At 46.6% G+C, this 24627-nt stretch overlaps 1 protein-coding gene across 4 annotated transcripts in view; it reads right to left on the bottom strand.

Annotated features, from left to right (window-relative positions):
* The window catches only part of PTK2B (protein tyrosine kinase 2 beta), a 137975-nt gene extending 127102 nt beyond the window's left edge, over positions 1-10873 (bottom strand). For 2 of the 4 annotated variants that reach the window (XM_005684037.3, XM_005684040.3), the window contains exon 1: positions 10683-10873. The gene's annotated coding sequence lies outside the window, so the exon portion shown is untranslated. The remainder of the gene's footprint in view (positions 1-10682) is intronic. The other 2 variants (XM_005684039.3, XM_005684041.3) reach the window with 1 other exon arrangement.

Here is a 24627-nt window from a genome sequence, read left to right as displayed (position 1 = left end):
GCCCAGCACAGAGAAGGACAAAGATTGCATCTGGCCCCAGGGAGCCAAGCCAGATGAGTGTGTAAAGGAGGAAGATGGAATCTCCAACCCTTGGAATTTTGAGGGAGTTTGGAAGAAGGATAGATGAGTGGGTGGGGCTTGGCCTGAGCCCTGGGGGAGGAGTCTGATTGAAGAAGGGTGAAGGGGCTGGCAGCCCTGGCAGGTAGTCCAAGAGGATTTGGGCAGAGGTTTGATTTGGGCATAGGTTTGATGGGGACCAGCAAGCAGACCAGGCTATTTGGGGTGAAGGGCTTAGTTTGGAAAGTATGGGGAAGTTAGGAGAGAAGGTAAATGGAGGTGAGATTACAGAGGGCATTAAACAGTAAATGTAAGGGATCCAGATCTGCCTAGAGGCACAAGACCTTCTGAGGAACCTAGAAGCAAGGAGAGGCAGTGAGGTAACATCCGGTGATATCAGGTAACATGGCTCAGACTAGAGTAGGGGCATGGGAAGGGGGAGGAAGGAATGTGAGGCACGAAGAAAGAATCTGCAGGATTAGTGATGGGTAAGATGTGAGCAGGCTTCCCTGGTGGCTCAGAGGATAAAGTGTCTGCCTGCAAAGCAGGAGACCTGGGTTCGACCCCTGGGTTGGGAAGATGCCCTGGAGAAGGAAATGGCAACCCACTCCAGTATTCTTGCCTGGAGAATCCCATGGACAGAGGAGCCTGGGGGGCTACAGTCCACAGGGTGCAAAGAGTCGGACACGACTGAGTGACTTCACACACGAGATGTGAGCGGAGGAGAAAGGGGAGATAACCCAAAGTTTCTGACTAGGAGAACTACACCTTCGTGCCCGGGAGAACTGTGACTTTGTGCAGAGGAGGGGAGCCGGAAGGCGAGGCTTTGGGGTAAGAAAACGGCAAGCTTTGTTTTTCAACCTGCAGCACTGAAGATGAGTTACTCAAGTGGACATCTTTTACAGTTTCTTGGAAGTGGAGAGCTGAAGCAAAGGAGGAGGTCAGGCAGGAGGAGGGAACCTGGAGTCGTCTGAAGTGATGCGGGTGGGTTGGAGGCGGTAGATAAGGCTGTATGCCTCTCCAGAAGGCCGCCATTACAAAGCTTGCTGTAGGATCTCAAGACAGGATGGCAGTGCATCTCCACCAAAGGTGAGGCCCATGGGAAATGGCTTACATGTGAACCAAGAACGTGGAGGAAGGAGAAGATTAAGGGGAATGACGAGTTACTTATATGACCTAAACAGTTTGATGCTCCCATGAATGCTACATCTCTTAAATCCATGTCAGGACCAATTTCAATTCAGAGAACACAGAAGCCTCCGACTAGCCAGCAGACACTCTCCAGGACCTGCAAATCATCCCAGATCACAGAATTTATCCAGACTCTTGAGGCAGGAGCTGTTATAATAAACTCCTCCATGCCCTCTTTCCAGGTCAAGCTCTCTTCTTTCTGATCTACTTTATACACTGCTGCCCAAACCTGATCATTAACCCTTTATCCACGTTCAGAACAAAGTCCAGTGGCTCCCAATAGCCTGCAGAATCATGTCCAATCCCTCAGCCATCATGTTCCAACCTTATCTTATTCTCCACCCTTATCTTAATTGCCCTTTGATACTCTTGGCTCCAGCCAAAATGAGTCATTCAAATCATGCCTTCTAGCCTCCCTCTTATTCATGCTCTTTGACCACAGCCACCATCCCATGTTTCCAGGGTCATACTCTGGACATCTTTTGAGAGCTTTTTCAAATTCCGCCTCATCCAGGAAGCATTCCCAGACTCCCAAGACAGAAGAATTCTCCCTGTTCTCTGGCCTCATTGTACTTTATTGGTGCCTCCTTTATGGAACCAAAAGTCCCTGTCTGGTCTCACAGTTATTTATCTTTATGTATTATGGCCAGGAATATCCCCTAGGGAAGGGAGTGGCTTGCCCACTCAGTATCCTTGCCTGGAGAGTCCCATCGACAGAGGAGCCTACAGTCCACAGGGTGGCAAAGAGTCAGACACAACTGCAAGACTAACACTTTCACTTTCATTATGTCCCTAAGAAGACTGTAAACTCTTTGAGGAAAGATACAATCCTTCAAACTGGGGGAAAGAATATACTCTGTGAGTGACAAGGGGGCTGAAGGAGGTGAGAAATGCTGAACAAATGCCAAGAATGAGTCACAAGTGAGAAAACTCAGGCTTTGAGAGGTTACATAACTGGGATGTCATCTAGGGAAAAAAGTGACAGATGAAGACCCAGCCCATGGGGATTCCCTCATGGTCCAGTGGATAGGAATCTCCCCGCCAATGCAGGAGATATGGATGGGTTCGATCCCTGGTCTGGGAAGACTCCACATGCCACGGGGAAGCTAAGCCCATGCTCCACAACTACTGAGCCTGCGCTCTAGAGCCTGGGAGTCACAGCCCCTGAAGCCAGGGCACCCGATAGCCCCTGCTCTGCAACAAGAGAAGCCACTGCAATTAGAAGCCTGCGCACCTCAACTAGGTAAACCCAACACAGCAGCGAAGACCCAGCATAGCCAAAAAATAAATAAATAACAAGAAAAAAAAGACTCAACCCACGTCTTTCTGACCCAAACTCTTCGTCTTTCCAGGAATCATGCCTGGGGTGTCTTATGGGGCAACTTCACACAAGTTAGGTGTTTTGTTCAACAGCCCTATCAAACTTGCGGTACTATTTCTTCATTTTGAATGAGAAAAGTGAAGTTACTTTGCCCGAAGTCACACAGCCAGCGACTGGAAGAATCTAAACCAGAGCCAGGTCTCCTGACCCCTGACCGTTTTCCCACTCACCCAGGCTGACAATCTGCCAGTGCTGAGCTGGGGACTCGAGAAGTTCAGCTGGGGACAGCCAGTCACAACTGGCTCAATGGGCATGGCCGTGTTTCAGTGCCTGGTGTCTATGTCATAGCAAACACAGGTAAGCCGATGCTGGTAAGAGCATCTTCGAAGGTGCTGGAGGGTCAGATCTCTGGTTACCTGCCGCAGCAGGAGCTAAGGGTGGGAAGAGCATACACCTGAGCCAAAGAGAGAGGAGCTGGGTTCTCACCCTCAAAGCTCCTGAAGAACAAAGAGACTACTCAAGGCTAGAGAGGAAGTTGGGGGGGTTGTTGAGGAGGGACAATTGACATTAATTTAGAAACTCGAAAAAGATGTGATGCTCCAAATGGCACGGACCAGAGGAGGGACTGTTCTCTCACTGGTGGGAAATGGCACCCATGCCCTCAGAAGAGCAAAACCTGAACTCAGGGTCGAATTCCCGATGGGCCTGTTAGGGGAGGCACACTGACTGAAACCACCCACCCTGACCAGGCGCCGTAGTAACCATTTGTGTGCGTTATTTTATGACAGAAGATCCTGTCTTAAACTAGTAGGCCACCCCCAACCAGAAGAGTTGGGGAAAAGTCAAAAGGAGATGCCACGTGTCCAACCACCTCCCAGAATCCTTTTCGCTGAAGTCCATTTTGGCTGAGCAACTTGTGAGCCACCAGGAAGGACCCTGAGCCAGAACGATTGGCCAAAGACAACCTAGAAACAAATCCCATCACCATAAAACCTGAGACTGTGAGTCGCGTGGCAGAGCAGTTCTCCTGGGTCCTTGTTACCCAGCTGCTCTCTGCCTGGGCACCTCCTTCCCCATTAAGTCTCTTGCTTTGTCAGCATGTGTGTCTCCTCAGACAACTCATTTCCAAGTGTCAGACAAGAGCCCACTCTTGGGCCCCTCACGGGTCACCCTGCATGTGTCCCAGGGGGATTGCAACAGCTGGGGAGTCCGCGAGCCAGCTGGAGGACTGTCAGAGAAAAAAGGGGCATGAAACAGAGTGCCCTCCAAGTTGTTGGGAGAATTGTTCTATTGAAAGGGAGATAGTCCACAAGACAAGAACTAAACCCAGGAGCAAGCTCTCAACACCAGGCCAGTGGATTCCTTGAACTCTTCATCTAGGCAGCGATGGTGCCAGGTCCTGTGAGGGAGAATTTCAGGACACAAAAGGGAAGAACACAGAAGAGGAGGAAAATGTTAGTGGATGGTCACTAGGATAAAAAAAGAGGAAGGTTCCCTTCCAAGGCACTGGAGGTGGCTGATCTCGGTTCTAATCACACTGACTGGCTGCCTTTAGTGCTGGGTAAGTTCAGAGCTAGGTGGGGTCTGCAGCCCACCCACAGCCCACCCAGAGGGTCACTTGGAGACAAAATCTTGCACCGCTATCAACCCACTCCTCGGGTCTGGGTAAAAAGTACATCGGAGCACAGTCTCCAGCCTGCTCTCTTAATCAAACCATCATCATGAGTAATAATTATACCCTGGGAAACAGCAGAGTGACTAAAAAAGCTGCACCCCTCCCCCAACACCACCCCCTCACACGGCTCAGAGCTTTGTGCTGGGTGCCTAGCGCCCCGGAAGCTGAAGCCACCATTTTCTCCTGTGAGCCCTCTGTGCACCTTCAGTGACCATACAGGCTCTAGTGTCTGATGCGCGGAAGTCGAAAGGCTCTCATTTGGCTAAAGAGCTGATCCAGCCAGGCTGCTGACAGAGTGAACTGGGGGCAAGAGTAGGGGGTATGGGTTGGAGGCAAGACGCAAATTCTGCCTCATATGTGATTGCATGTTGGTAAGACAGTCCATGTGAGAAGCTGACTTCTGCCCCTCAGAAGAAGGACTTATCACCAGGGGAAAAAAAAACCTCCTTCCCCATCAGCTCAGATTAACTCTAAGTGTGACTACAGAATGATAAGGAGAGCTGACACTTATTGGATGCCTACCATGTGCCTGATAAAGGACTGAATGTCTTATGTACAGTCAAGGCGATGAAGCTGGTGCATAAGTCCATCTGGGAGATGAAAACACTGGACTAGTCCATCCAAACTGGAGGGCCTCCCAGGTGGCACCAGTGGTAAAGAACCTGCTGAGAATGGGGGAGACATAAGAGACATGAGTTTGATCCCTGGGTCGGGAAGATCCCCTGGAGGAGGGCATGGCAACCCACTCCAGTATTCTTGCCTAGGAAATCCCTTGAGCAGAGGAGCCTGGCGGGCTACAGTCCATGGGGTCACAAAGAGTCAGACACCACTGAAGTGACTTAGCACAGCACAGCAGTCCATCCAAGTTAGTAAACGTCCACTCCCCCAGCGCCCTGACTGCCTACCTGGTCCACCCCCCAGGTTACCCATGAGCACTGACACAACGGGCTGGGTTCTGTTAGATTCCTGCCCAGGCCTTAGCAGCTGTTAATATTTTGGCTATTACTCCTGGTATCCCCTCACAGAAAGCCCTGTCATAGACTCCATTTCAGAGATGAGGAAGAGAGCGTGACAGGGCTTGGCCAAGCCAATGTCATACCATGAGTCCCAGAGCTGAAGCTGGAACCTGGGCTGGCTGACCAAGTCCAGGCACTGGCCCACAGAACCACCAACCACATTAGTGTTTCGGAGACCATTACCCATTTCCCTGCTCCTCCCCTTTTACTCTAGAACGGGCCCAGAGTCTAAGAGAAACTCTAGATCAGGAGCCAGCAAGAACTTGTGTTAATTACCACCCCTTCTGCCCGCACGTCTTGGCAATTGTCCATCTCTACTCCAGCCACCTCGGATTATCCATATCTATTCCATTTACCTGGGAGGCTGGGACCACAGGGTCCCCGAGTCTAGGAATCCTGGGCAGGGAGAAAACTAGGGGTTGGGAGACCTACCATGCAGGGTTCGCCCAAGATACACTCCTTCCCCTCCCCTACCTCAATTGTACTTAATAGTATCTGAACACACGGAACTCCTCCATCACCCCAGAGGGCTTATGGGCTGAGAGACATACTTTTCCAGGGTCCTCTGAACCATGGGAAATGGGTGGGAACTGTCGTAGGAGGCTGTAGGCTGACACGTGTCGGGGTTTGTGTACATGAGGCACGAGTGATGCTAGGACAGGGCACGTGGTGCCAAGTACCTGAAGATCTTCCATAAGCTAGACACTGCTGAGTCCAGGCTAGAGGTATGGGATGAATGATGCCCATGGAAAGATCTGCTTGGTCCAAGAACTGCACTCACATCAACAGTCACTAGGTGTGGGTTGGCTGTTTCCCTTGAGAAGGTAATAGTGCCCTCTCTAACCCACTACACATACGGATGTGAGGGTTGGACCATAAAGGAGGCTGAGTGTCAAAGAATTGATGCTTTTGAACTGTGGTGCTGGAGAAGACTCTTGAGAGCTCCCTTGGACTGGAAGGAGATCAAACCAGTCAATCCTAAAGGAAATCAACCCTGAATATTCATAGGAAGCAGTGATGCTGAAGCTGCAGCTCCAATACTTGGGCCACCTGATGCGAAGAGCTGACTCACTGGTGGTGGGGAAGATTGAGGGCAGGAGAAGGGGGTGACGGAGGATGAGATAGCTGGATGGCATCATTGACTCAATGAACATGAGTTTGAGCAAGCTCCGGGAGATGGTGAAGGAAAGGGAAGAGTGCCCTGCTGCAGTCCATGGGGTCACAAAGAGTTGGACATAACTTAGCTACTGAACAACAACATCCCACTACAAGGGGTCTATAGTCAAATTTAGGGACTTCTGGGGCTTCCCTCATAGCTCAGTTGGTAAAGAATCTGTCTGCAATGCAGGAGATCTGGGTTGATCCCTGGGTCAGGAAGATCCCCTGGAGAAGGAAATGGTAACCCATTCTATTCTCTGCCTGGAGAATCCTATGGACAGAGGAGCCTGGCAGGCTGCAGTCCATGGGGTCGAAAGAGTTGGACATGCCTTAATGACGAAACCACCACTACCACGGAAGTTCAGCAATACAGATGACTTTTCTGTGGAATTGACCATGGTCTAGATCATGCAAACATGCGGGACAAATGCATATTTATCCGAGAGTGGGCTCCTTGGAACGTGTCACCAGTGGAACACCTGTAACCATCTCATGGCACAGAGTTCCTCTGAATACTGTTTGGCAAATGCTGCTCTAAGAGCTGGGACAAAATGCTTATCACTGGGCAGGAGGATGGGAAGATTCAGCCACTGGAAAAAAGGGCCATTTTTAATCCAGCGATTCTCATAAGGAAACACACTTTCCATTTCCTCTTTCTCTTAACAGATTCTTAGCTCCTTCCATGTTCCCTTTCAGGATGCCAGTTAATTTGCTCTTACAAACACCCCCATAAAAGTAAAAAAAGGCATCCTTACTTCTTCTACCCCTGAGCTCTATTTTCCTAATAAGTTACTCAGAATAAAAATGGGTGTGTTGGGCTTCCCTGGTGGTCTAGGGGTTGACTGCCAGTGAAGGGGACACAGGTTCAACCCCCAGTCTGGGAAGATCCCACAGGCAGCAGGGCAACTAAGCCCATGCACCACAACCACTGAAGCCCATGCACCTAGAGTTTAAGCCTGAACACTGCAGCAAAGAATAGCCCCAGCTGGAGGCAGCTGGAGAAAGTCCAGCGCAGCGATGCAGACCCAGTACAGTCAAATAAATAAATCTTTCAAAATATAAAAATGCAAATATTGACAGCCAAATTTTATGGCACGTTTGTCTCTGTCAGCCACTGTGCTAGCTGTTTACCTGGATTCTCCCTGTTACTTCACTCACATTTCCTTTCAGTTAATTCTTTGAATCATTCCCCTCCCCTCGCCCCCTCTCCACTCCCAGTATCCTCCAATAGAAGAGCCGGTTATCTCTTCCCTTGAAGCAGGGCATCTAGGCAGCAGGTCAAAGGCAAAGCTGAAAAATGAGCCAGGCTCTCCCTCTCAGGAGCTAACCCACTCTCTCCCTGGGAGCGGGATCCCCACCGCATATTTCCCCTGGGACCTCTGTGCTCAGTCACTCAGTAGTGTTCGACTCCACATGACCCCATGGCCTGTAGCCCACTGGGCTCTGTCCATGGGATTTCCCAGGCAAGAATACCGGAGTGGGTTGCCATTTCCTATTCCAGGGCAACTTCCCGATCCAGGGATCGAACCCACATCTCCTGCATTGGCAGACGGCTTCTTTACCACTGTGCCACCTGGGAAGACGTTGGTACCTTTGCTGCTGCTGCTGCTCAGTCGTGTCCGACCCTGTGCGACCCCATAGACGGCAGCCCGCCAGGCTCCCCCGTCCCTGGGATTCTCCAGGCAAGGACACTGGAGTGGGTTGCCATTGCCTTCTCTATGGTACCTCTGAGCACTCAATAAATAAAAACAGAAATAAATGAGCCCCAAGTCCTTTGAGGATGCTACTTTGGTCACCTCCGGGAAAGTGTTACAAAGATTAATATCTACCACTTTTTCTTCAGCATTCCCTGGGTAATTTACATACATGACCAGGGAGCCAGCCTACAACCTGGACAAACAGGTACTCTCGTCCTCATTTCTGAGAAGAGGTTCTGGGGCTCTGAAGAGCTAAGTGGTTTATGGGGGTCTCACAGCAGGCAGGTGGCCAAGCTGGCATTTGACCAGGTCCATTCAGCTCCAAAGACTAAGGAATTGTTTTTGTTTGGTTTTGTTTTTAAGAGACAACATGGTCAATTAGTGGACAAGCCCCAAAGTGGAATCTAGGAGGACTGGCTACAAGATGATATGTCCTGAGACTGTTCCCTTGGTGCCTGCACACTACCCACCCCTCACTTCCAAGCACAGTAGCATCCTCAGCTTTCTCCCACACCAGTGGTCCCCAGCCTCTGGGATCTAATGCCCGGGGATCCAAGGTGGAACAGATGTAAAAGTCATAGAAATAAAATGAACAACAAATGAGCATGAATCATCCTGAAACCATCCCTCCCCACCTTCCAGTCCGTGGAAAGACTGTCTTCCATGAAATGGGTCCCTGGTACCAAAAAGATTGGGGACCACTGTACTGAAAGACAGGTGCCAGATAAAATACAAGACGTCCTGTCACACCTGAATTTCAGATCAACAGTGAATAATGGTTTAGTACAAGTATGTCCCAAAGAGTGCACAGGACATACTTGTACTTGACAAATACACCGTGGCTTATCTGAGATTCAAATCCAAGTGTTCTGTGTTTTCATTTGCTAAATCTGGAAGCCCCGCCCTTGAGTCAAGTCAGAGGCTGCTGGCTCTAGGGCCTGAGTGACAGGAGTTGCCATGGCAGTCCAAGCAGACCCTCCTGGAGCTTCTCTCCCCACTTCTGCAGCGTCACTTCGCCCCTGCACTCTCCACGCACTGAACACCCCGAGCTACTTTCAGTTTCCTGGGTGCGTCATGCTGTTTCTGGCCTCCAGTCTCAGCACTTGCTGTGCCCTGCGCTGTTCATCCCCCTCTTTCCCTCCCAGACTAATTCTACTGATCCTTCAGGTCTCCACTTAGAGCCACTTCTGCCAGTAAGCCTTCCTGGACACCCTGACCAGTTCCTCCCACAGTCCCCAGCACTGAGCGGTCACCACCTGCTGCTTTCCTCCCCACAGCACTGCTGGTGGGTTGCGGGGGTTGGGGGGGTGCAGATGGTGCACACTGGGGTCCCTCATGCCCAGTGCTAGCACCTGGCCTGGGGTAGGAAGTCAGCCAATGTGTACAGAATGAAGGAATGAGAGCCCAGTGTCCTGCCAGAGCTTGTCTCTTGGTGAGTCTACTTCCCTCCCTCCGTCCATCTTCACTCACTTTTTCATCTCTGCCTCCTCTCACCCGCCCCCAGAGGAGTTGTGAAATCTGGGGTTAGGTCCACAACTGCATTCCTTGCCCTCGAGGGAGGGGCCTCCTCCTGCCCCTTCCCTCATCTTTGGCACCAACTGCCCCCGAGGGCTCATGTCCAGCTACAGGTCAGGGGAAGCTCTGCTCTGGCTTCTGAGTGCCCCTGGTGAGTGTCCCCTGCGTCCCAAATTCTGTTCCTTCCTTTCCTGACCCTTGGAGGAGTCTAACTGGATTGAGCACCAAGTTTGGGGTGCAGGGAGTAGAGAGTGTCAGATGGCTGAGGGTTAGGGCAGTTGGTGGGGTTCTTGCTGGGCTCAGAACAGCACCCATATGCTGCCTGCTCACCCACCCCAGGCTTTGCCCACGCACCGCCTGCCAGGAGGAGGCAGGGAGCTTAACTCTTTAGGGGCATTCCCAAGTAGTTTCACAGAGACCCAGGGCGGCAGCAGGTCTTAACTTTAGTTCCCCAGGACACACAGGTACTCACTCACTCACACACACACACACACACACACACACACACACACACACACACACAGTAGTCCTGCCTCTACGCCCTTGCAGAGCCCTGCTCGCTTCCAGTCGGGGGTGCAACATACAGAAGATGCCTCGTGAGGTGGTCAGGTGGGGGAACAAGAATCCAAAGCGGGGAGCCCCGGGGTGTTCATGGGCCCGTGACCGGGGTGGGAGCGCTGTCTTCAGAGGCAGGGGCGGGGGGTGGGGGTGCAGCGCGGGGCGCCGGCAAAGGCTCTAAGGCAGGAGTGGAAGGTGGATTCTGAAAGCTCTCTGATCTGACCTTTGCAGGCAGGGGGCCCTTCTGAGTCCTCTCATAATCCCGGCCTTCCCTGTCTGAACCCGATAAGAGAACTAAGAGGGGAAAGAAAACACCCTTGAGTTTCAAATTAACTCCCCAAATAGACTCCTTCTCCCCTTGGCCGAGGGCTAGCCAGCCCAGAGGCGCCCACTTCTGGATCCGCGGTCCGGGAGTCGCCCCCCACCCCTCCCTCGTCCAGCCTCCAACTTCTGGCTGGGCGCTCGGCGCCGATCGATCGCGGGAGGGGACTCACTCGGGGCGAAGCGCCGGCTCCAGTGGCGGCGGCTGCGGCTTCTTCTCTGCTCGGCCAGGTGCGGCGGGGGCTAGGCAGGTAAGGGGCGCTTCCGAAGGGGCTCGCGGCGGCTCGGGAGGCCTCCGCTGAGTAAGAGCGCTGACAGGTTTGTGTTTTCCCCTTCTCCTCCTCCGGCTTAACCACACCCCTGCCGCTCTCCTCCCCACTTCCTTAAAGGGTGGGGTGTGTTGTCTGCGGTGCCGAGCGTGTGTGGCTCCAGCCTCTTACCATAAACTCTGAAATAGACGCCGCTGCCAATTCCCGGAGCTGCACGTGCCCACCTGGGAGGGGGCCATCTCTGCCACCCCCAACCCCACGTGGGGTCTCCTGATAGTCTTTGTCACCACCGCTTCCACCTTGTGAGCAGTTGAGCACCCCCAACTCCACCCCTCCTCGCTCTCCCTTCCTCTCCACTGGGAAGCTTTCCTCTTAGCTCCCAGGTCTGCTGCAGAGCTAGAGACTGTCAGCAGCCTGCCACACTCCCAGCATCGGTGTCCCTCCGGGTCTCTTCAAGGCCTAAAGCGCTGCTTTGGGAGGATGGGGTGGGGGCACCAGAGATCAGGTGACTGTCACCAGGGGCTTTGGCAGAACTGGTCCAGGGGTCTGAATGCCATAGACCAGGTCCCTGCACTACAACAGCCAGGACCAGAGGCACAATAGTCAAAGATGCTGGGCAGCCTTTTCTCGTCCCCTCGCCACATCAGTCCACTTGGTTTGTTAACCAAGAGCTTGATTACCTCTTCACTCTGGCCAGCAGGGCAGCAAGAGTCGAGGCAGTGACTCAAGGGCACTTAGTAACCCCTTTCTCTGTCACTAGAAAGATTCTAGACTTTTTCTTGAGTAGGAGCAGGTGAACAGGACTGAGCATAAAGTCAAAAAGCTGGCGTGTCACTCAGCATTCCTCACCTTCGCAAAGTTCCTCTCCAGAGCCCCACCCCAAACTTCTTCATTCTGTAGCCTGAGAAGAACTGGGATCTCCCACACTGTTAGAGGATGCTCTTCACAAAGGCGTCTCTCAGCATGGCACCCCCTGGTGTTGTGCAGCTGCCTGTGACAGCCCAGTGTACTCTACAACCAGCCCCAGTCTTCCTTCCCCCACCACTTCCAAACTCAGAGGACGGGCCACCCCAGAGAAGAGCCAGCATTCGGTTAGTATGTCTAAATGCCAACCACTGTGCCAAGGAACACTCCATTTACATTTTATCTATGTTAACATTTCCTTTCATTCTTCCCATTTTCTGAAAAGAAAACAGATTTAGATTAAAATGTCCAAGGCTGCAAAATCAGAAAGTCAGTTTCCTGCAATTATGATCAGTGGACTGTCTGTAGCTCTTAAAATGCAGATACCTGGATGTGACTCTGGGGCTACTGAAAATCAGAATCTCTGAGCCTGGGACCCACCCACTCATGCAGGGTAACTTACAACCCATCTGTTGGAACTGACAGCCTTGTTAATCCCATACACTGATCAGCCGTGTTCTCAGCACCAAGTGTTGCCGGGGTCTACAAAGCAGTGAGAAGACACACAAGTAGGTATCCAGGGATACTTTGGGCAGGGCTTGGGTGACAAGGCGAGTCAGATAGGGTAAACTAGAGTTAGAAGGAGACTTATGGGGGAAGATGAGGCGCTAACTGACCACCCTATGAGGAACTTGTCAGAGGGCATCAGAAAGCAGGTGACCTGATTGTCTTCCTGGCATGGGAATGAGGTGATGAAGGTCCAGTGGTGTGAAGGCATGAGAACCTGTGTGAACTGTGGAGAGTCTGGTGCCTGGTCTTGACAGTGGGTACTCAAGAGCAAAGCTACTCCAGACTGGTTTAATAAAAGGTGAATTTGTGTATGCTGCCTCTGTGTGGCCAAATCCATGAACTACATCTTCATTGACTCAATTCAGGGGAAGAAAAGTTTTCAGATATTTAAATTGTTGAAGTCTTTAGCAAATTCTTTTGAAGCTCCAAAATCTAGCTCCTGGAATTGTAGCATCACAGGTTTTATTTGTGAAAGAGACCTTGAGGCATTCCCTGCAATGTATAATTCCATCTTCAGGTCTTCTTATACTCTGTCCAATGTGTGTGTGCTCAATTGTGTCTGACTCTGCAACCCCATGGACTGTAGCCCACCAGGCTCCTCCGTCCATGGAATTTTCCAGGCAAGAATACTGGAATGGGTTGCCATTTCCTCCTCCAGGGGATGTTCTAGGCCCAGGGATAGCACCCGTGTCCACTGCGCTCCTGCATTGGCAGGTGGATTCACCTTTGACTCTCCTTTATTGCCCCATAGTCATTCAGTCTCTAGGTTCTGGGAATCCTTCTGAGCATCTTTCCTATTCATCATTTTCATTCTAGTCCTATTGCCCCTGCCATGGGCCACGGTCTGTTTGTTTTATGCCTAGACTTTAGAAAAGGATTCTTTTGATCCGTCCCACACTGCTATCCAGTGTTCAGTAAAGTGGTCTGATCAGGTGATGAGCTTCCAGTTGGCATCTGAGATCACAGGAATAGGTGAGATGGTCTGGGACAGCAGTGAGAAGGAGTAGAGATCTTAAGATCCGGCTCTTGCCAGGAGCAAACTTAGTGAAGAGGCAACAGTTGGGTGGGGGGAGTTAATGAATGAAATAGAAGTTAGAACATGTAGGCAGCATGTTGGCTGAAAGGAAAATTGACGAGACAGGGTGCTGAGGCGCTTGTGGGTTGAAACATGGCTACTTAATCCTTTGCTTAAGATGCAGGTTTAAACGCACATGGGAAGGATCCAGTCGAGAAGGAAGACGTGAACTTGAGCGGGTGGAATCCTTCTCTCTGAGCTCCTATCTCCTAATCTAGAAGATTAAGGGACTACCTTCACTGCCTATTTCATAAGGTTCTGTGATGCTTAACAACTATGAAAATGCTATAAAATACTATATTATTATTTTTAGATGTGATAGGAATTAAATAGGATGGGATTAGTGGGGAGATTTACATATGTATCTGTTATATTTATACAGTTTATTGAGTATTCACTATGACCAGAACTTTTACCCATCATCTAAGTAATCTTCACAACAGTTCAGGTTGATTATAATACTCCTATTTTGCAGAAAGGTAAAGGAGGCTTGGAGAAGGTAAATAAAAAATTTGTCCACCACCCAGGTGGTAAAGAGAGAAGCTGAATCTATTAATCATTAATAGCAGGGCCATGATGGTAGTAATTGGAGTCTCTCCATTATGGACAATGGAGTTAAATCACATAATATACATTCACTATTACAATTCATTTCCTTTTAAAAGGACAGCATGGTTATAAGTGTCCTGAACAAAAAAAAAACAAAAAACTCATGGGCACAAGGACTAAATAATTAAGTTGTTCGTGACCCAAAGCCATCTGCCTCTAATTTAACCAGGTACCACTAGGTGTACTAAATGGGCCACGGTTGAAGCCAATATGAAGGACTCAAAACCACACCCTTGACTTTTAAAGAATCCTTTACTCTATCCATGAAAGCACTCCTGCTTGTCCTCCTCTCTTCACTTATAGTAGTATCCCTGATTTTTAGTTGGCCAGAGGCTGCCCAAAATAAAGACTTCCTTTCCCAGTCTGCCTTGCAACTGTGACTGGGTGATTATGTTCTGGGTGATGGCTGGTGAGTAGACATATGTGTGCAGCATCAGGACCAAGTCCTTCCTTCAGGTCAATGGGTATGCCCTCCACTAGTCCCTTTTCCACTTCCACCTGATGATGGAACCTGAAGCAGTCTGCTTGGCCTGTGCATTTGAGAAGAGCTAAGCAACGTGAGAGACGAAGCCTGGGTCCCTATTGAACGCCATCAAGCCACCATGCTAGCCCCAGACTTGGCCTGGACCTGGGTAAACTTTTTACATGAGAGAGAAAGAAACACTTCAGTTGTTCAGGTTACCACTGCCTTGCGGCTTTTCTGTTGAAAACCAAAGCCAAAACTGCATCCTTTAGCCCATTTGAATATACCATCATTTAGTTCATTTTTTAAATATACAAATTAAGGCAGAACCTCAACATCCCCATCTATAAGATGGGAATAATGACAGAGTTGTGAGAAGACTAGAAATAATACATGCAAGTTTTCTTGCTAGTGCTGTGGTTCATAGTGGACAATAATGGGAGGTATTATAACCTGTTGGAAGTTTAAAAACTGTGTTCCTTAAATAAAAATGATGGTTACTTTGAAATATTCCATATCCTGCCTCCAACAGTATAGGGGAAAAGAGAAACAAAAACAGCAAAATTTAGAACTGACATAAGATGAATGATGGGTATGTGGGGGTTAATTATACTATTCTAACATTGTGTTTGAAAATATTCATAGTAAAAAAGTTAAAATAAATAAAATCTTTCCACAGAGTTGGGGGGAAAGAATTCCAGGACACAATCCAAAGTATCTCCTTTGGAAAAATAAAATGACATTAAATGCACTGAGAAATTAATTTTCTCAGTACCCAAGTGGAAGGGCAGATGGATAAGGCAGAAGATTGTTTTGTTTTCAGCAGTTTCCACAGCCTGGGGCACTGCTGCCAGTCCTTCTGTAGCCCCTCAAGGTAGAGGCAGGTCAGTGGGCTTTGGGATGCTTCTGGAGGGTGCTTGCATGGAAGGGGAGCCCGCCTTGCCCACTTGGGGTCAGCTCTGTGTCCGGTGACTTTGACTTTGGTTTTCAATCCTTAGCCCCACCTGTGGATGAATTCACCAGGTCCCCCCACCTCCAGCCTATGGAAAAGTTCTGAAGTAACAAATGACTGTGTGAATCTTGGTTTGCCACTGTTGAGGCCAGAGATTCTAATACACATGGCCAACAGCTCCCAGCCCACACTATGCTAGAAGCATCAACTAGGAAGAAGTGCAGGTTGCTATAGGCAGGCTCTAATGAACAAAGAAAGAAAGAAAGCCCAGCTGATGCAAGAACAAGAACCTGCAAATCACAGGGATCTGTGGCCATTGAAGGGGCAGAGAAAAAGAATCCTGCACACTTCATTAACTTCTGAGGGCACCCCATTATTAACCAGCCTAGCCCAGTGATTATTGTCTATTTTGGTAAGTCATGAAGAAAAGTTTAAATGATATTCTGCATCCTCTATTTTAGAGAGAGAAAAGCACATGATGTAATTTAAAATTTTTTCTGTTGAAAATGTTTGCCATAAAATAATTGGGGGCTTAAAGATAAATTTTAGGAACATGGAACCTCGGTTTAGATTTCATTTTGTCAAGTTGTCAAGTTGCAGTCTGTACCAGAGTATTTTTACCACCCTCGCTCCTTCATAAGGAGAAGCAGTAATGTGTAGCCGTCACTGGGGACCTCCAAGTGTTATTGTTAGTAGCTCAGTTGTGTCTGACTCCTTGTGACCCCATGGACTATGGCCTGCCAGGCTCCTCTGTCCATGGGATTCTCCAGGCAAGAATACTGGAATGAATAGCCATTCTCTTCTCTAGGGGATCTTCCAGACCCAGGGATCAAACCCAGGTTTCCTGCACTGGAGGCAGATTCTTTACTGCGTGAGCTACCAGGGGGACCTCCAAACAACGGGTCAAAACCCCAAATGCTGATGGAGGCAGGGAGTGTGAGGGAAGCTGATGGAGGCAGGGAGTGTGAGGGAAGCTGGCTAGATGGGGAACACGGCAAACAGAGACAAATGTTCCTCCTACAGGGAGCAGCTGCTATTCAGCTCAAGTCTCCTGCCATGTAGGAGAGGGAGCTTAATGTGGCAATTGTAGGCAGATCTTTCCTTCTTTAAGAGCAAAGGCAGACTGGTTATTCGAAAAGGAAATTAAGAAAATATTTTCATTTACAATAGTATCAAAAAGGATCAAATGGAGGCGAAAGACTTGTACACTGAGAATTGTAAAACACTGCTGTGAGAAATCATCAGTTCAGTTCAGTTCAGTTTCTCAGTCGTGTCTGACTCTTTGTGACCCCATGGACTGCAGCATGCCAGGCTTCCCTGTCCATCACCAACTCCTGGAGATTCCTCAAACTCATGTCCATCGAGTCAGTGATGCCATCTAACCATCTCATCCTCTGTTGTCCCCTTCTCCTGCCTTCGATCTTTCCCAGCTTCACGGTCTTTTCCAATGAGTCTGCTCTTCGTATCAGCTGGCCAAATTACTGGAGTTTCAGCTTCAACATCAGTCCTTCCAATGAATATTCAGGACTGATTTCCTTTAGGATGGACTGGATCTCCTTGCAGTCCAAGGGACTCTCAAGAGCCTTCTCCAACACCACAGTTCAAAAGCATCAATTCTTTGACACTCAGCTTTCTTTATGGTCCGACTCTCACACCCAAACATGACTACTAGAAAAACCATAGCTTTGACTAGATGGACCTTTGTTGTCAAAGTAATGTCTCTCTTTTTTAATGTGCTATCTAGGTCAGTCATAGCTTTTCTTCCAAGGAGCAAGTGTCTTTAAATTTCATGGCTGTGGTCACCATCTGTAGTTATTTTGGAGCCCAAGAAAATAAAGTCTCTCACTAGTTTCCATTGTTTCCCCATCTGTTTGCCATTAAGTGATGGGACCAGGTGCCATGATCTTCATTTTTTGAATGTTGAGTTTTAGGCCAGCTTTTTCACTCTCCTCTCACTTTCATCAAGAGGCTCTTTAGCTCTTCTTCGCTTTCTGCCATAAGGGTGGTATCATCTGCATATCTGAGGTTATTGATATTTCTCCCGGCAATCTTGATTCCAGCTTGTGCTTCATCCAGCCCAGCATTTTGCATGATGTACTCTGCATATAAGTTAAATAAACAGGGTGACAATATACAGCTTTGACGTACTCCTTTCCCAATTTGCAAGTAATCATAGTACACAAGTAAATGGAAAGATATCCTGCATTCATAGATTGGAAGACAATATTGTTAAGATGGCAATACTACTCCCAAGCTATCTACAGATTTAATGCAATTCCTATGAAAATCTGAACGCCATTTAAAAAACCATCCTAAAATTAATATGGAATCTGAACAGACCCCAACACTCAAATTAATCTTTAAAAACAAAAGCAGGTCTCATACTTCCAGGTTTACAAACTTATTCCAAAGCTGTGGTAATCAAAACAGTATGGTACCAGCATAAAGACAGGCATATAGGTCAGTGCGACAGAGAATTAAGAAATGAACCCTTGCATATACGGTCAAATGGTCTTCAACAAGGGTGCCAAGACCATTCAGTGGGGGAAAGGACAGTCTTGTCAACAAATGGTGGTGTGAAAACTGGATATCCACATACAAAAGAATGAAGTTGGACCCTTCCTTTACTTCATGTATAAAAAATTAATTCAAAAGACAATGCAGACTTATACATAAGACCTAAAACTATAAAATTCTTAGTAGAAAACATAGGGAAAAACTTTCATGACATTGGGAATGATTTCTTGGATATGACATCAAAAGCACAGGCAACAAAAATAAAAAGAGATAAATTTGACTAAATCAAACTAAAAAAAAATTCTGTGAAGCCAAATGAAAATAGATGGCAACAAAATGATAGAATGGGAGAATATATTTTTCAAGTGATCTGGTAAGGGGATAATACTCAGAACATACAAAGAACTCATACAACTCAACAACAAAAACATCGAATAACCTGATTTTAAAAGGGGCAAAAGACTTAACAGACATTTCCCTAAAGATGATATCCAGGTGGCCAACAAACATGGGAAAAGATGTTCAACATCACTAATCAACACGGAAATGCAGATCAAAAGCACATGCAGATATTACCTCACATCCATTAGGGTGCCTGCCACTGAAAAAAAAAAAAAAAAAAGAAAGAAAGAAAGTAACAAGTGTTGGCCAGGAGGTAGAGAAATTTGGAATCTTTGGGCACTGTTGGGAATGTTAAGATGGTGACTCTGTTGTAGACAACAGTATGTCAGTTCCTAAAAAAAGTAAAAATCAATCCAGGGATTCCACTTCTGGGCAGATACTCTAAAGAATTGAAGACAGGGTCCCAAAGAGATATTTGTACACTCATGTTCACAGCAGCATCATTCACAATAGCCATCAGGTGGGAGCAATCCAAACGTCCATCAACAGATGAATGGGTTAGCAAAAATGTGGTACATATATACAGTGGAGTATTATTCAGCTTTAAAAAAGGAGGGAAACTAAGATATACTACCAGATGAATGAACTTTGAGAACATTATGCTTAGTGAGATAAGCCAGTCACAAAAAGACAACTATTATTTGATTCCCCATATCTGTGGTACCTAGCCTAGTCAAATTGTTAGAGACCTAAAGTAGACTGGTTGTTGCCAGGGAGCGGGGAAAGGAGGAGGAGGCTGTTTGTTTAAAGAGTTCAGAGTTTCAGTTTTACAAGATGAGAAGTTCTGGGTGTTGTGTTGCACAATAATGGGAATATACTTCATACTACTGAACTGTACTTAAAAATGCCTGCTGCTGCTGCTGCTAAGTTGCTTCAGTCATCTCCGCCTCTGTGCGACCCCAGAGACGGCAGCCCACCTGGGATGGCCAATTTTATGCTTATTTTAACACAATTAAAATTTTTTTTAAACAATGGGAAAGCAAAGTTAAAAAATTTTTTTAATGGAAAATCTCCCAATTTGCATATGATGGCAACTGTTTTGAGCCTCTAGTTGCCTATTTCGTGGTGATTTCCCCTCTTTGGTAATAAATAGCCAAGCCCCGGATGTATCTCAGTGACAATCTCTGCAGCACTTGATTCAGGTAAAACCTAATTGATTCAGGCCAGTCATAGTAGGCTCATCTTCCTTGCTGGTGATGGATTTAGAGGTAGGCATGTGACCCAGTTCTGACCCATAAGGTGTGAGGGAAGATCTTCTGGAGGTTTGTAGGAAAGGCTTCTTGGCTCTGAAAAGGAGACATACTAAGGAGAAATGGTCCTTTCCATTACTGGACATTGGTTTATATCAGGATGAGATGTCTGGGGCAGTGCAGTAATTTTCTAACCCAAAGGCAGCCATGGGCAGACCAGAAAAATGGAAAGAATCTGGGGGTCTCAGTGTCATTGGGTTGGACATAGCCTTCTTGCCTCTAGACTTTCTGTTACGTGAGATCATACATACTCTTACTGTTGGGTTGAAATTTACAAGCGGCAGCTTAGAAGATCATAAGTGATACAGAGGGGGAATATGGATCCAATAAAAAAAGTCTGTAACTGAATCTGATCCAGAGGCCAATGATTTACTACCTCAGGTGTTTCTCTTTTGTTTTTGTTGTTTTGTCACTAAGCCATGTCTGACTTTTTGCCATCCCATGGCCTGTAGCCCGCCGGACTCCCCTGTTGATGGGATTTTCCAGGCAAGAATACTGGAGTGGGTTGCCATTTCATGTTTCCCTAGTCATTTGCATTAAGGACTATTTCTTAGGACAGTTCTCAATGCATTAGTCAAGCAAACTCAGAGCCCCACTGCCCCCACCCCCAGCTCCTTTTCTTCATGGTGTAGGCCTGAGAGAAGGCCCAAGCCACCAGTGTGTCCACTATCAAGCGTGAGACTACAGTGATTTCCTCAAAGACGTCCTTGGTAATGTTGCTGAACAAGTTCAAGTATGTCGGCATCTCTGGTTGCTTGTTTCTAAAAATGGTTCATGCTACTTCCAGCTCTGTAACTGTCAAATATATAAGTCATCTTCCTTATCCCTATAATATTCTCCAATAGTAAATCTGCTTTGTCTGGTATTAATAGGGCCACTCCTAGGACTCCCTGGCAGTTGAGTGGTTAGAACTTTGCTTCCAGTGCAGGGGGTATGGGTTCCATCCCTAGTTGAGGAGCTAACATCCCACATGCCTCTTGGCCAAAAAACCAAAACCAAAACACAAAACAGAAGCAATATTGTAACAAATTCGATAAAGACTTTAACGATGGTCCACATTAAAAAAAAAAAAATCTTAAAAAAACAGTGCCACTCCAGCTGTCTTTGATTCATGTTGGTGTGGTATAACTTTTCCTATTCTTTTACTTTTAGCTTACCTGTAGGTTTACATGTGAAGTGGTTTCCTTATATAGTTGAGTCTTGCCTTTTTATCTAACCTAACAATCTCTGCTTTTTATTTGCAATAGTCACTTTCTAATCAACTGCTTTAAAAAAGGGAGAGAAAGAGTCACTCTTCTTTCTGCACCCAGGAATATATATTTTTTCTCCTAACACAACACTTAAGAAAGAGAAGTCATTCCTGACATACATTTGTGTGATATTGCCATATATAAAATAGATAGCTGGTGGGAATTTGTTGTGTGACACAGGGAACCCTAACCCAGTGTTCTGTGACAACTTAGAGGAGGGGGATGAGGAGGGAGGTGGGAGGGAGGTTTAAGAGGGAGAGGACATATGTTTACCTATGTCTGATTCCTGTTGAAGTATGGCAGAAACCATCACAAATATTGTAAAGTAACTATCCTCCAGTTAAAAATAAAATTAAAATAAATAGAAAAATGTATATGATGATAGCAGGGGGTTGGAAATGTGGTATTCCCTGGCAAAAATGCCTGGGGATGGAATGGAAAGGGGGAAGTTACAGCAGTGAGAACTGCCAGTCAAGTTTTGCAATAGTTTCACTGGTGTACAGAAGATCTGAACTTCAGGGCCTCTAAGGAAGGTCCTTTATACTGGAAGAAGAAACAGGAGCTGCTGACACATGAATTATGATCACCAAGACTTCTCTTTCCTGGTTTCTATGTCTTAGTCACCCTCTTTCCTGAAATTATGCAAAGAATAAAAAAAAATTCAGAGTGTTGAAGCTTGTGAGAATTTGCGGCAATTAGTCCAATCTTTCCTTAACAGTTGAGGAAAAGGAAGTAAGAAAAGTGAAACATTATTCCCCAGGTCATGTTCCTGGCTAATGGAGAGCGTGGAATAGGACCAAATCCTTTCCAGATTTCCAGAAAGACAGGAGGACCTTACTGGTTTAACGTTAACCTTTGTATTCTACTTGAAGGAGAGATAAAAATCCATTTGTTAATATATGCTCTTTACCTTTGATTTGTGGCTCTACTTAGAGAGTTGAGAAAAAACCAACAACAAAACAAACAAGGAACATCATAAGAACAGAAGGAAACAAATATATAGCAAGACAGATTCAAAGAGCAACTGAGACACATCGATAACAGTGAAAGAAAACAAGATTAGAAGATGAGATTTCCCAGCAAGGTGCCTGGCATGTGATTTCCCCGGTGGCTCAGTGGTAAAGAATCCACCTGCCAAGCAGGAGACATGGGTTTGATCCTGGGTGGGTAAGATCCCCTGGAGGAGAAAATGGCAACCCCCTCCAGTATTCTTGCCTGGGAATTCCTATGGACAGAGGAGCCCATTGGGCTACAGTACATGGGGTCGCAGTCTGACATGACTTAGCAACTAAACAACATCCTATCATGTGGGGTTATGAGCCCCATCTTGTGGCCCTTTTGGATATTGCTTAAGGTTAATTTTTGAACCAGTCAACATAACTGGAGCAGCATTCTTTGGCTTCCCTGGTGGCTCAGATGGTAAGAAATCTGCCTGCAACGTGGAGGAGGCCTGGGTTCAATCCCTGGGTTGTTTTGCCTGGAGAATTCCATGCCCAGAGGAGCCATTAGTTCACAAAGACTTGGACACAACTGAGCAACTAACTCTTTATACTTTCAAACTCAACTGGAGTATCCAAAAAAAAAAAAAAAAAAAAAAATCACCTGGGTGTGAAAATGCAGATTCCTAGGCCTTTCCATCCAAAGAGGCAAATAGATCAAAGAATCTGGGCTCAAGAATCTGTGCTTCTAGAAAGCGCCCCAGGTGATTATAGAGGAAACAAACTGGCACTGAGCAAGAAACACTTGTCAACAATAAACTGGCACTTGCCATCTACCTCTACAAGGATTAAATCTTGTGCCGCTGCAGATGCTGACTTTCAACACCTCTGAAAGGAGTTCAGGGTAGAGAGCAGAAACGAGACTCTGTACTCTGGGAAAAACTAGCAGGATAGATCTTCAAATAGTTAGATATTTTCAGGAGCTGATTTTATGAGCCCAATTCTTGTATCTCCTCATATTTAGAAAAGCACTAACATCCTTCACGGTGACATCAGCTCCTCATGACTAGCAGACCCCTTTGGCAAAATATATGTGCTTTATTTCATGTACTTCCCCTCACCAAAATCACATATATACTGACCTTCCTCCCTACCTCTTTGGAGCAATTTCTCAGAGCTATCTAAAATGCTAACTCCCCAGCTATAGTCCTTTTTTTTTTTTTTTTAAACTCAGAATATAGTCTTCATTTTGCCCCCAATGAAATTTAACTCACAACTCTCACATTATCTATTTTTTTGTCAGCATACTGCAGACGGCAATAAGAATTAGTGGCATCCATCCCCTAGGCATTGTGGCTAAAGGCCTATTCTGAGTACAAGTTTGGAAGGAAATTATCTAGCACTATAAAGGTCTGACATTTTAGCCTGCTTGCATGGTAACAAATTATCAATGAAAAAAAAATGGTTCCTGCCTTATCAGTCAACAAAGGGTGCTGCAGCCATCAAGCCATCGTAGTAATGCTGCCCCAACCTAGCAGTCAACTACTGCAGCCACCCATCAATGATGTGCCTTGAAGAGACTCAGCAGGAGAAAGCAGAGGGCACTGGCGTCAGAAAGCTGAGGTGCATACCAAAGGAATGATTTCAGTGAGTCCAGACTGTTGTCTTTTCCCGTACACAGAAAAAGTGCTAAATTCCTTGAGATATCTACTTTTCCTTAACAGCAATCTTTTGAAGTTTTGACTACTTGGTCTTTGTTGCAAAAACTATATATAGCTCCTCCCTTACCTCTTTGGAGCAGTCTCTCAGAGCTGTCTGAGATGCTGTGTCCCTGGCTTAAGTCCTCAGTTTTGTTCACCAAATAAAACATGATCCTCAACTTTTAGATTTTTTTTTTTCAGTTGACACTTTAGTATGCAAGTTTCAGGAATGCTGGTAGATGAAACTCTTGGTTCAGAGACAAAGGACAGTTTATTACTAACAGCAATTTCAGTAGTCAGATTATAGTCACTTGAGCCAGTTTCCTGACTTAATTCCCAAAAGACATTGTAGAGTGGGCCAGAGGATAGAGCTTAGAGAATCTGAATCTTTTTTTAAAATTGGAGGATAATTACAATATTATGATGGGTTTTGCCATACACTGACATGAATCAGCCATGGGTTGCACATGTGTTCCCCCATCCTGAACCCCTTTCCCATCTCCTTCCCCACCCACATCCCTCTGGGTTTTTCCAGAGCTCTGGCTTTGAGTGCCCTGCTTCATGCATCAAACTTGCACTGGTCATCTATTTCACACATGGTAATATACATGTTTCAATGCTATTCTTTCATATCCCACCCTTGCCTTCTCCCACATAGTCCAAAAGTCTGTTCTTTACATCTGTGTCTTTTTTGCTGCCTTGCATATAGGATTGTTATTACTGTCTTTCTAAATTCCATATATATGTGTTAATAAACTATTGGTTTTTCTCTTTCTGACTTACTTCACTCTATGTAACAGGCTCCAGTTTCATCCACCTCATTAGAACTGAGTCAAACATGTTCTTTTCAATAGCTGCGTAATATTCTATTGTGTATATGTACCACAACTTTTTTAACCATTTTGTCTGCTGATGGACACCTTGGTTGCTTCCATGTCCTAGCTATTGTAAACAGCACTGAAATGAACATTGGGGTACACGTGTCTCTTTCAATTCTGGTTTCCTTGGTGTGTATGCCCAGCTGGATCGTATAGAAGTTTTATTTCCAGTTTTTTAAGGAATCTCCACACTGTTCTCCATAGTGGTTGTACCAGTTTGCATTCTCATCAACAGTGTAAGAGGGTTCCTTTTTCTTCACACCCTTCAAGCATTTATTGTTTGTAGATTTTTTGCTGGCAGCCATTCTGACCAGCATGACATGATACCTCACTATCATTTTG

The sequence above is a fragment of the Capra hircus genome, chromosome 8 (genome assembly GCF_001704415.2).
Source record: "Capra hircus breed San Clemente chromosome 8, ASM170441v1, whole genome shotgun sequence".
In the NCBI taxonomy this organism is placed as follows: Eukaryota; Metazoa; Chordata; class Mammalia; order Artiodactyla; family Bovidae; genus Capra; species Capra hircus.
The sequence above is the reverse complement of the archived record's forward strand: the minus strand, read 5'-3'. Positions and strand labels throughout refer to the sequence as shown.